This window comes from Mandrillus leucophaeus, unplaced genomic scaffold (assembly GCF_000951045.1).
Source record: "Mandrillus leucophaeus isolate KB7577 unplaced genomic scaffold, Mleu.le_1.0 Scaffold988, whole genome shotgun sequence".
NCBI classification, from domain to species: Eukaryota; Metazoa; Chordata; class Mammalia; order Primates; family Cercopithecidae; genus Mandrillus; species Mandrillus leucophaeus.
In genome coordinates this window covers 422570-434527 of record NW_012110785.1, presented here as the reverse complement: position 1 = coordinate 434527, position 11958 = coordinate 422570, and the positions used below count along the sequence as shown (strand labels likewise).

Below are 11958 nucleotides of genomic sequence, written 5' to 3'. Positions count from 1 at the left end.
GGGGACACGCGTCTCTCTCCTTTGGGAAAAATGTGCGGTCGCCCGGCGCCGCGGTCCGCCGCCCAGCTTTTGTTAGGTGGAAAGGACAGCGCAGACGAGCCAGGGGCGCTGCCTGGAGGGTCGGCGCGGAAAGTGGGGAGAGACAGAGGCGGGACTCCCAGTGGGGTTGGAAAAATCCTCCTTTTTTGGTGTCTACATCGACAGCGGCAAAGGCAGGTGGGACATGGGAAGACGCATATGAATCTTGGAGTAGACGCCTGGAGCCCTCGGCTCTGACTCTTTTTGCAGGGGTTTGAGAGACAGGGGCGGGTACCTCCAGGAGTGCACGGGAAATTTTCAAGTGACAGCCACCCGGATGGTGGCGATGACACCTCCCAGGCCTTGCAGGAGAGCGCAGAGTCATCTGGGGTGAGGTCTGTGTGAAGTCATTGGGGGTGGGCGTGGGGGCCGATTTTCCCTTTCAAGCCCCAGGACCCGTAGGCGTTTGAAGAGCTTCCCCGGTGGATTTATTCTCCTTTGGAGATAGACGTGGCTGTTCCAGTCCCTGTTCTTCCCTAACCGTCCTGGCCTGAGTCAGAACAGATTTGCCACCTGCTCTAGCTAGCAGGGGCTGAAATGGGTGTGGGGATTCTAAGACAGGGAGGAGGGTGGCAAGCACCTCGGGCTTTTTCTTTGTCTGAGAACGCGGAACTCTGGACCCCAGTGATTGTGCACCATCACTCCCCACGTTTTGAAACACCTCCCATCTCCCGTCCCTTCTTTACTGATTTTCCCTTCCGAAGTGGATCTCAGCATTGTCTCCTGCCACGGTTCAGGGCTTTCCTCCCAAAGCCAGTGTCTGTGTCTCTCAGCCCCCAAGTCATTTCGTGAAGGCCTCGCCACAGCTGTTCCTGACTGGGGGGGGTTTGCGCTGCATCTTGAGGTGGCACGTTAAACATTTGGAAGATTTCTGCCGGCAGAGCTGACATGAATAATACAGGGAAGTGGCTGACACGCCTTGCCCTGCCTCATGCCTGACCAATACTGTCTTGCCATCAGGGTGGTGGTTCCTCTCTGGGATCGATATTGCCAGTGGCTTCTGGGGAGCCCTCAGGGTGGGGCTGGAGAGTTGCATTGGCCTGGCTGGTGGGCTCTCTATAGGTCCTGCTGGGCTGGGAGTGAGGGCATCGGGTCCTGGGTCATGTGACTATGATTAGTTTTATTAGCACCTCCATCCCCCCACCACTTTTTTTTTTTTTCGTTTTTGTTTTTGACTCACTCTGTCCCCCAGGCTGGAGAGTGCAGTGGCAGAGTCTCGGCTCACTGCAGCCTTAGCCTCCTGGGTTCAAGCGATTCTTCTGCCTCAGCCTCCCAAATAGCTGGGATTACAGGCGCTCGCCACCATACCCAGCTAATTTTTGTATTTTTAGTAGAGATGGGGTTTCACCATGTTGACCAGGCTGGTCTTGAACTCCTGACCTAGTGATCTGCCCGCTGCGGCCTCCCAAAGTGCTGGGATTACAGGCGTGAGCCACCGTGCCCAGCCCCTCCCCCTTTTTTACAACGGGCAACTGATGAGGGTGGAGAGGAGAGGCATACATTTGGGAGGTGTCTCAGGGACGTGCTGTTGCTTTCTAAAACCACCACACTCCCCAGAACCGAGACTTCAGATAATTTAAATTATCTGTGGCCAGCATTCTGTGGCCTAAGGAGAGTTGATGGGATTTGAGATTGTTATTTCCACCATCAAGTCCAAAAGCTCAGGGATAGCACTTATCCCCCAGTCCCTAATTCGCTGTAGAAACCCAGCATAAGCATATTGATTATGAATTATGAACATCATTTTTAATAAGCAATCCCTGTTCGGTGAAGACAATATTTGTTCATTACGGGAAAATTAGAAAAGATAAACTGAAAAATCATCCACATTTCCACCACACAGAGATAACTAATAATAATAATGGAGGGCATATTCGTCAAGAAATTTTCCTGTATACATATATGTACATATATTTATAATTCAAGGATATTATTGATTCAGCCCAATATTCTACACTCCACACACCTTGAGGAACTTCTTATCAAGGGAGGAATACTGTGTTTGGAGTCAGAATACCCGTGGTTCAAATCCCAGTTTTGCCTCTTGCTAGAAGATCCCAGTTCACAACTCAGATCACAGCAGATGCTAATCCGCAGCTAGTTCACCTCATGTTGCTGTTGCAAAGATTTCCATGACACTTGATATATAAGTTGCCAAGCACCACAGAGAGCACTAAATCAATGATAAGTCCCTCCTTCTGTCCTCCCCGGGAACCCTATGAGAGGTTATCAGGGGCTCTCAGACTTAATTTACTCCTGCGGGTTTCAAACTGGGTTCCCTGAGGGCCACCCAGCATGAGCAGATGGGCTCTGGGCTCCTCATCCCTGATTCAACCCAAGCAGTTCCCTTTTTGTTTGTCTTATATGTTGGGGTTCTAGATGAAATACAGTTCAGAAAAATATATGTGTTTTACTGCTAATAAAAACAACTGATCTAGTCCTCCCCCTCATCTGCAGAGGAAATGTGCCTTGCCCAAGGACACAAGATGAGCTGGTAAAGAAAACAGGCTCTGGATTTTTAGTCCAGTCCGGTGCTTTTTCCACCTTCACTCCCCACTGCCAGTTGAAAAATTGATCTCTTTCAAGCTCCCTAGACCTCTAGCATGGGAGCATCCTATGGTTTTATCTGCAAGTCACGTTTTGTGTAAGCAGTCTTTTTATGGTTTTGTAAGCCTCTGTCACATCAAGGAACATGTAAGGAAGACCTATCACTGTGTTCTGAGGATAGAGAGGGAGTGTCTTCCTGTCTTTGTGTGGTCCCAACCATCCAACCAGAGGTATCACGACAACCTGATGGCCTCCAGGGACAGCCAACCAGTGCTTGTGGATGTCTCTGCTGCTACTGGCCATGAGCATTTTGAAGAAAGTGATTGTGGCTTGTTTCCCTTTACAACCTCTTTTCCCCTGCCATGGGTCTTTCACGAAGTACCTGGCACCTGAATGCACTGAGTGAAGGTTGGTTGTGTTGAAGGAAATCCCAAGCCCTGGGGACAAGCAGAGTGGCAGACTAGTGCTGTCCCCTGGGGACGGAGGTCAGCAGGCATCAAGATAGGCTTGTGCCCACAGGCAAGGCTCTTAGAATGAGGACCAGTTTGAGATGCTTCTTTCTTGCTAGCTCTCTTTCTCCTAACTTCCTTGGCTCAGCCTGTAAATAATTAAGGAAGAAATACTTAGTGCAATAGCACTCAGAACCTGGTTGATACCTTCATAGGACACAGGGACTTATTTAGGACTTGCCTGCTTGCCTCCTTTCATTTTCTTTACACACAACTCAAGGTCTAGGCATGAATGAATTTCAAACTGGGGAGAGCATATTTTTGTGCACCCTTTTGGAGGGGGGACACCAACGTTGCTCTGTGACTTCTTGGAAGACTATGCCATTTTGAAGCATTATTCTAAGGAGCAGATATTGCCTCATTGTCTTGGCCAAGGCCCAGAACGTTCGCTGAACGGATCAAGAGCTTCTCACCCCTTATGGGATTAGTGGACTAAAACCCCAACTCACTACATGGGGAAAAGAGAGTTCTGAGTCCACAAAATTTTCTGAATAACTAACGGCTGTGCAGAAAACATTTTATTTCCACATAGCACATTTTTAAAAATATTAGTTTTTAGAAAATACAGTGTGATGATCAAGACAGAGTCTTAGTTTGATAGGTTGAAGATCTGGCTAAGTTCTAGGACTGGGATTTGGAGCATGAAGGCTGTCCTGGGTCAGGGATATGAAAATGGATGGGGCTGGGAGGAATGTGGATTGTCCTCAAGATGTTCCCCAACTGTTGCAAAACAAATGGAAAAAAAAAGAAAAGATCATAAATCCTTAAATATAAGCTAGCCTTTCTTTGGGGCCTGCTTTTAAAATGTGGCATGCAGGAAACTGATTCAGTTAATGGCGGGTTCCAGTTGGTTGAGGATTGATTTCCTGGCACCGTGCTGTAGTGCACTGTGGGAGCTGGGTAAATGTTTCCGTTGAATTGTGAAAGGAAAGATGTTGGGCTAGTAGGCAGCAAACATGGGTTCTAGTCCCAGTGCTGACCTGAGCCACTGCCACAGTGCTAAGGCCGACTCCCACCCACCTGGGCCAGCTCCCTGTCTAAGAGACAGGTTTCTGGCCACAGTCACCCTGCAGGTCCTTGGAGCTCCAGGAGTCAGTGTTCCTCTAGGTCCCTTCCTTCCCCAGCTGGCCTGTATGCATCATGTTTATTTATAAACAGGAGGAGTATCCTCAAGGAAGTGAAGAATACCAGCTTAGATTTCTCTGCTGTGGAGCTGCCCTGTTTCTTTGTTTGCTAACCCTGCCTACCTGCTGAGAAGTAGCTTTCATGCACTTCTTCCCGCTGTGTCTTATTTGAGGTTAGCTGACAAGGGAGGGTCTCACCTGGTTATTACTAGGTCAGTCTCCCCGCTTCCTTCTGAAGCCAGCTATCTTTTTTGGAGGGTGTATTATGTCAGGGGAGGAGGAGCCCTGGGGAGAATGAGGGAAGTGGGAGTGAGGCCCTCTTTGGCCACTTAGTGAGGCTGCTGTTTTGTGTACATGTGAGTGTATGTGAATGAGTGTGTGTGTGTGTTTCCAGGGAAGTCCGGGAGGCTAGGGAAAGGAGAGAGACAGCAGTGCAGCAGCCATAGCACGTGATACCTTTGGAATTTCACTGCCAGGGATGAGCCACACACATGCCCAGCTGGTTACCAGAATTCTTAGTCTGGGGGAGTGTTTCCAACCCCCAACAAGAAGTAAGGGAGGGTGCACTTGGGCACTAAGGATGTTTTCCTCTCGATTCTGGGACTTGGGAAGGGAATTGGGATTCTTGAGGAACTGGAAGTTGGATCATTATATTCAGAGTATTTATTCTGAATTTTCAGATCTCATCTGTCTTTATATGGAAGCATATTATTTTCACTTTGGATTTTTTAAGTCACACCGGGGCTTCCCTGGGAATTCAGGGAAAGAGGAAATATAGATCAAGGACCAACTTGAAATATAGATCAAGGAAATATAGATCAAGGACCCCCACACAGTAGGGATTTCAGAAGGAGTCTTGAAAGGTAATTTGGTATAGGCCTTCAAGCATGCGTGGGTACCCAGACCAGGGATGGCAAGTGAAGTTCATCTCTTTTGATTAATGTGAGGCTGCCTAGGACACTGTCTTGAGGAGCAAGAAGCTGAGTTGGGCTCAGTGGGGAAGGAGTCCTAAGACTGCTTTATGCAGGGAAGATGGTGATGCGGCACACGTGTTGGTTCAGTATTTGCTCTTCCGGACTTAGCTTATTCCTGATCAGAAAAGGTTTGCCCCATTGTCAGATTTACTGGATTAGTAAACAGAGAGCATCTGTTATTTGAGTTAACATCTCCTCCTGACATCCCATCTCTCCCTCTCCCTGTGGCCTTGTCAGTCACCTGGCAGTTCTAGGACAAAGATGCCTCCTGTTGCCACTGTAGGGAGCTGTCCAGCCTAGCTGTCTTGCCCTGCTTCTCTTTCCTCTTAGGACTATCATGCATAGCGTATACTACATTCCCTCCCCATTTTTTTTTTCCTTTCACTGATCACATCTCAGTTAAAGTCTGCCTTAGACATTCTCCTGCATACTTATGTGTGTATATCCTTCCCTCCTGTTTGTATGGGACTCTGGATAGTACTTTGGGCTGCAAAACTACTTTTCCATTCCCTTCTGGTAACATGCTCCATCCTGCCTCCCTCCACTCAGCCACAAAAGTCAGCATGTGACCCAGGGCTAGATATGCATTTCCCTGGGCACGGACATTGGTCCAGAGGTGGGCAGGTGACCCAAACTGAGATCCTTCCCCAGGGTTTCTTGATTTGGAGCTGCGGGAGAATAGCCTTGCCTATGGGGCCCAGAGTTGGAAAGATATGAAGTTAGGGCTGAGGCATCTAAACCCCCTGGCATACGTGGAGAAAGTCCATAAGCAAAAGTGGAGAATATAGCAAAGCAGAAATAAATGGAGATGAGACTTGGGTGAGAGAAAGAGGCTGGCACAAGAGAGCCTTGGTTTTGGTGGCTCAGGCCCCAGTTCCTACAGCTGCTTTTTTGATGCCATGAGCTGTCCCATATCCTAGAATGAAAACTTTAAATGGTGCTTATAATCAATTAAATATTTGTTGTTAGGATGGACTAGAGCATGCTGCAGTAACAACTCCTAAATCCCAGTGGCTCAAGAAAAGAAAGGTTTATTTCTTGCTTTCTGCAGCCTGTTCACTGTGGGTTGACAGGGGTACTCTGCTCATCATATTCACTCAGAGTCCCAGGCTGCCTGGGTTTCCTTTGTCTTATCATTATAAGACATCAGGATTCTGGCTGGGCACAGTGGCTCACCATGTAATCCTAGCACTTTGGGAGGCAGAGGTGGACAGATCACTTGAGCCCAGGAGTTTGAGACCAGCCTGGGCAATATGGCAAAACCCCATCTCTACAAAAAAAAAATACAAAAATTAGCTGGGCATGGTGGTGTGCACCTGTGGTCCCAGCTACTTGGAGGATGAGGTGGGAGGATCACTTGAGCCCGGGAGCTAGAGGTTGCAGTGAGCCAAGATCATGCCACTGCACTGAGCCTGAGAAACAGAGTGATACCCTGTCTCAAAACACACACACACACACACACACGCGCACACACACATACCACAGTTCACTGTGGTAGGGAGAGAAAAATAGAGAGTCACACACTGGCTCATAAGTACCTGCCCCTGGAGATGATAACTTGCCATTTCTGCTCACATGTCATTGGCCAAACCTGAATTCAAAGTGGGTGGGGAATTACACTCCTCACTAAAGAACAGCCCTAATGACCACCATATATGTTGAGTGAATGACTCCTAGCCAGCTTTGCAAACCTAGATATGTCCTTGGCATAATACAGTATTGTGAAACTGGGAGAATCCTGACATAACTCTTTCAATCTCTACACTGGAAATATCTCTCTCACTTCCCTTTTAGTCCCTTTATTCTGTTTGTGAGTCAAGAAAGGAGGTCTTAAGTCCGAGGAGAAATTAGCAATTACAAAGAACTGATGCCATTCCATAGCTAAAACCTTGGAAGGTGCCCTCTGGCTTTCACTACACTCTCCATATGTGTCTCTACCTTTCTCCATGAAACCTCCCTTAGGTCCCCTAACCAAGAAAGATTTCTGTCCTATGGGTCCCCAGAGTGGCATTGTCACTTTGTTCCTGGTGCTGTGGTGGTCTGTGCATTGATATCCCCTTACAGACCACATCTGCTTCGTTTCCCTCACAGTTTCTTATATGCAGTAGGTGCCCAGCGAGTGTGTGTTGGATGGTGAATGAGTCAGGACCTCACTCCTCAGAGTGTGGTCTGTGTACCAGCAGCATTGGCATTACTGGAGTAGTTAGGAATGCAGAGTCCCAGGCCTAGTGAATCTGCATTTTAACAAGATCCCCATAAAACCTGAGAAGGGCTGAGTCAGGAGACAGGGTGCCATCATGTCCCCTGTGAATTGAAAAGAGATGGACTTGCCTGAGGTTCTCATTATTGCCTGTGGACCTGGGGCCCGAGATTCAATCGCAAGCCACCATTTGTGCTAAACTGTGGTTCATGCTTTCTGGTTCTGAGAGGTTCTGACCCCAACTTTTTATGATGAGTTCTAAATAGCATGCCTGGACTCGGTCAACCCAGTGCCCAACCAAGAACCTTTTGATATGGACAGGAGGCAGGGAAATACTGGGTAGAAAAGGGCAGTTCCCTGGCAAAGGCCCCACCCTCAAGCCTGGAAACTGCGGCCCTAAATGAGAACAGTTATCCCTGTTTTCCTGCCCAAATGTTGCTTTTTCCAAAACCACTCTGGCCCGTCACACTCCGCATCCTGTACCCACAAAAACCCCAAACTCCACTGGCAGAGAGGCAGAGTGGCGTGGCAGAGGAGAGAAGAGAAGCATCGGAACGTTGAGAGGAGTTTGGCCAGGGATGGCCGCACTCCAGGGGAAGATTATCTTCCTGCTGTATCCCCTTTCCAGCTCCCCATCTCGCTAAGAGCCACCTCCATCACTCAATAAAATCTCTGCATTCACCATCCTTCAAGTCTGTATGACCTGATTCTTCTGGATACTGGACAAGAACACGGGTGCCAAGAGGTCAGGGTGTAAAAGACTGTCACCGTGACTCTCCACTGAGCTGGTTAACAGCCATCTGCAAATGGCAACTGCTAAAACAGCATTAATTATAACACACCCCTAGATGCTGCCAGGGAACCAGAGCCAAAAGTGCTCACCCCAGCCCTGGCACCCTCTCACCTGCATGCTTCCCCTCCTGCAAGGGGTTTGAGCACTGTAGGCCGAGTCAGCAAGCCACACCCCTGTCACAAGTCCCACAGAGGGGTCAAGGGAGTCCTCCTGTTTCACTTCCTTTTTTTTTTTTTTTTCTTTTTTAAGATGGAGTCTAACTCTGTTGCCAGGCTGGAGTGCAGTGCCACCATCTCGGCTCACTGCAATCTCCGCCTCCTGGGTTCAAGCAATTCCCCTGCCTCAGCCTCCCGAGTAGCTGGGACTAAGGGTGCACACCACCACACCTAGCTAATTTTTTGTATTTTAGTAGAGACGGGGTTTCACCATGTTGGCCAGGATGGTCTCGATCTCCTGACCTCATGATTCCTCACCTCGGCCTCCCAAAGTGCTGAGATTACAGGCATGAGTCACTGGGCCCAGCCTCCTGTCTTACTTTCACAGATGGGCTGCCTAATTGTGATCAGTGTAAAATTTAGTCTTGTCACAACTGGGGCTTACACTGCCAAAGCTATGCCTGTCAGACAGAATATTGGGCTGAGAGGGTCATGCTGCTCAGAGGAGAGGGAATACAACCCGTCTTGAGAAAGAGGCTGGTGAGCCTGGCCAGCTGATGCTGGAGATTCACGATGGATTTCCAAGAACATGCAAGGACTTTTTTTCATGAGCACGTGAGGTTGAGAACCACGAGTCCACATGTGCCCCTCCTGAGGGAGTTGCAGGATCCAGCAGGATCTGTGCACACTTCAGGCTGCATGTTGTGGAATTCAGGCTTTTTCAGCAAGTTCTCCTAGCTCTGCCTTTAAAATACTTGCCTGTCTACCCATGACTCCCGCCTCCACCACTGCCACCAACCAAATACTGTTGCTCTCCTGGACCATTGAAAACCCTCCTGACTGTTTTCTCTGCTTCTATTCCTGTCCCTCCAGTGATCTCATTAAAATGTTAGGTAGGGCCGGGCGCGGTGGCTAACGCTTGTAATCCCAGCACTTTGGGAGGCTCAGGCGGGCGGATCATGAGATCAGGAGATCGAGACCATCCTGGCTAACGCGGTGAAACCCCGTCTCTACGAAAAATACAAAAAATTAGCTTGGTGAGGTGGCGGGCGCCTATAGTCCCAGCTACTTGGGAGGCTGAGGCAGGAGAATGGCGTGAACCTGGAAGGCAGAGCTTGTGGTGAGCCGAGATTGTGCCACTGCACTCTAGCCTGGGTGACAGAGGGAGACTCCGTCTCCAAAAAAAAAAAACAAACAAAAAAAAACCAGTAAGATAGGCCATCTTTCCTATGCTGTTTAAAAACTGCTCCATCTCACTAGGAGTAAAACTCAAACTCCTTGCCATTGTCAACAACACTCAACAAGGTCTGGCTCCTGCCTATCTCTGACCTTACCTGGCAGTGGCCTCCCCTCTCTCACTCGGCTCTAGCCTCCTCACTATTCTGAGAAGGTGGCAAACTTGTCCCATCCAGCAACCTTTGCACATACATATATTAATAATATATATTATTTCTATAATAGAGCTACCAGTTAGAGACCTAGAATAAGTTTTTTTAAATAAAAAAAAGAAATAAAGCAAAGAACTGAAAATAAAAGAAAACAGCATAACCTGGGGGAGAGAAATAGGCCCATGTGGAAAAGAAGCACTTCTGGAAGTAAAAAATAAAGTGTTGACATTAAAAATCCAATGAATAGGTTAAAACGGTGAAGGATTGAATACCAAGAAGGTGGTGTTTTTCACACTGCGTCTTAGAGCTAGAAGGAGTCTTGGTGATGTCATGCCCTTGTTCGACAGACAAGGAAGATGGGGACCCACAGAGATAGGTGATCTGTCAAAATCACTAGCCTAATTGGCTAGGCCAAGACTTAAGGCCAGGTGTCCATGTTCTGAAAATGTTTTAATGTGGGAAAGAGAGCAAGCTTGTTTTATATGGTTAGAGAATTGGACTAGAACTAGTGGGTGGCTAGAAGACAAATTTTTGGCTTTTTGGAAGGAAAAGGTTTCCAGTAGTTGGCACTGACAGCACTGGGCTGCCTTGTGAGGCAGGGAGCTCCTGGCTTTCAACCCTAAAACTGTCCAACCCTAAAACTTTATGATTTTTTTTTTTTTTTTTTTGAGACGGAGTTTTGCTCTTGTTGCCCAGGCTGGATTGTAATGGCATGATCTTGGCTCACTGTTACTTCTGCCTCCCAGGTTCAAGCGATTCTCCTGCCTCAGCCTCCTGAGTAGCTGGGATTAAAGGCATGCACCACCATGCCTGGCTAATTTTGTATTTTTAATAGAGATGGGGTTTCACCATTTTGGTCAGGCTGGTCTTGAACTCCTGACCTCAGGTGATCTGCCCACCTTGGCCTCCCAAGGTGCTGGGATTACAGGCGTGAGCCACCATGCCTGACCAAAACTTTATGATTTTCATCTTTTCCTTATACTGGTTGAGGAAGAGAGAGAGAAGAGCTATTAAAAATATTTCCTTTTTCAGTGATTAGGACTTCTATCCTTGCTCAAGATTGATTGATTGATTGATTTATAGCTTGGTCAATTTATTCATTGATGTACTGCTCATTTTTTTTGACCATTTGATGCACGCCAGGCACCAGGGATATAAAGATGTATAAGTTCTGATTCCATCTTTGAGAAGTTTATGAGGTCACATAGCCAGTCACTGGGAAACTGGGACTTGAGTTCAAGTGTCCCTCTGCCTGCCCAGTGCTGTTTCCATTGGGTGGATATTTTGTGGGTGTGTGTGTGAATGACTTGTCTGGCTTTGGTTGGAAATTGTAGGGATAAACCCTTTCAGCAGGGGAAGTGGTACATCTTACATATGAAGGAATTAAACCACTGCTTCGTCTTCCTACTGGGGGACACTGTGGCATCCAATATTGGAGAGAAGAGAAGGCAGAGGACATGTGCTCTGAGACAAAGCAATCTGAGCAATCTCAGCAATCTGAGACAAAGAGGTGAGTGAAGTCAAGCATCCTTTCCCACTGTATTAGTCTATGATTGCTGCTGTAACAGATAACCATGAATTTAGTGGTTTAAAACAACAAAGGTTGTTCTCTTGCAGTTCTGGAAGTCAGAAGTCTGAAATGACTCTTTTGGGGCTAAAATCAAGATGTTGGCAAGGCTGATTCCTTGTGGAAGTCCCAGGGGACACTCCATTCCTTGCTGCTTCCAGCTTCTGGTGGCTGCCAGCATTCCTCGTGGCTACATTGCTCTAGTCTCTGCTTCTGTGATCACACTGTCTTCTGTTCTGCCCTTCCATCTTCCTCTTAGGACACTTGTGATTACGTTTAATCACATTTAATCACAAATCAAATAGGACCCACTTGAATAATCAAGGATAATCTCCCCATCTCAAAAGCCTTAATTTAATTCTACCTGCAAAGTCCCTTTTGCCTTATAAGGTAACAGTCACAGGTTTTAAGAATTAGGACCTGGATATCTGCAGGCCATTACTCAGCTGACCACACCCAAGATCACAGTTCTTACAGCCTCCAGACGGAGGGGAGTTCATCTAAGAAAAACCTAAAAAGGGGGAAACACACAAGGGAACACTTTGATGTTCTAATGTCTTTATCTTCATTTTTATTTATTTATTTACTTTTTATATATTTTTTTCTCTTTTTTTTTTTTTTTT

The 11958-nt window shown here is 47.4% G+C and overlaps 1 protein-coding gene across 1 annotated transcript in view; it reads left to right on the top strand.

The window, feature by feature from the left end:
- REEP1 (receptor accessory protein 1) overlaps positions 1-11958 on the top strand; it is a 136134-nt gene that overhangs the window by 960 nt on the left and 123216 nt on the right. The gene's annotated exons all lie outside the window — the stretch shown is intronic.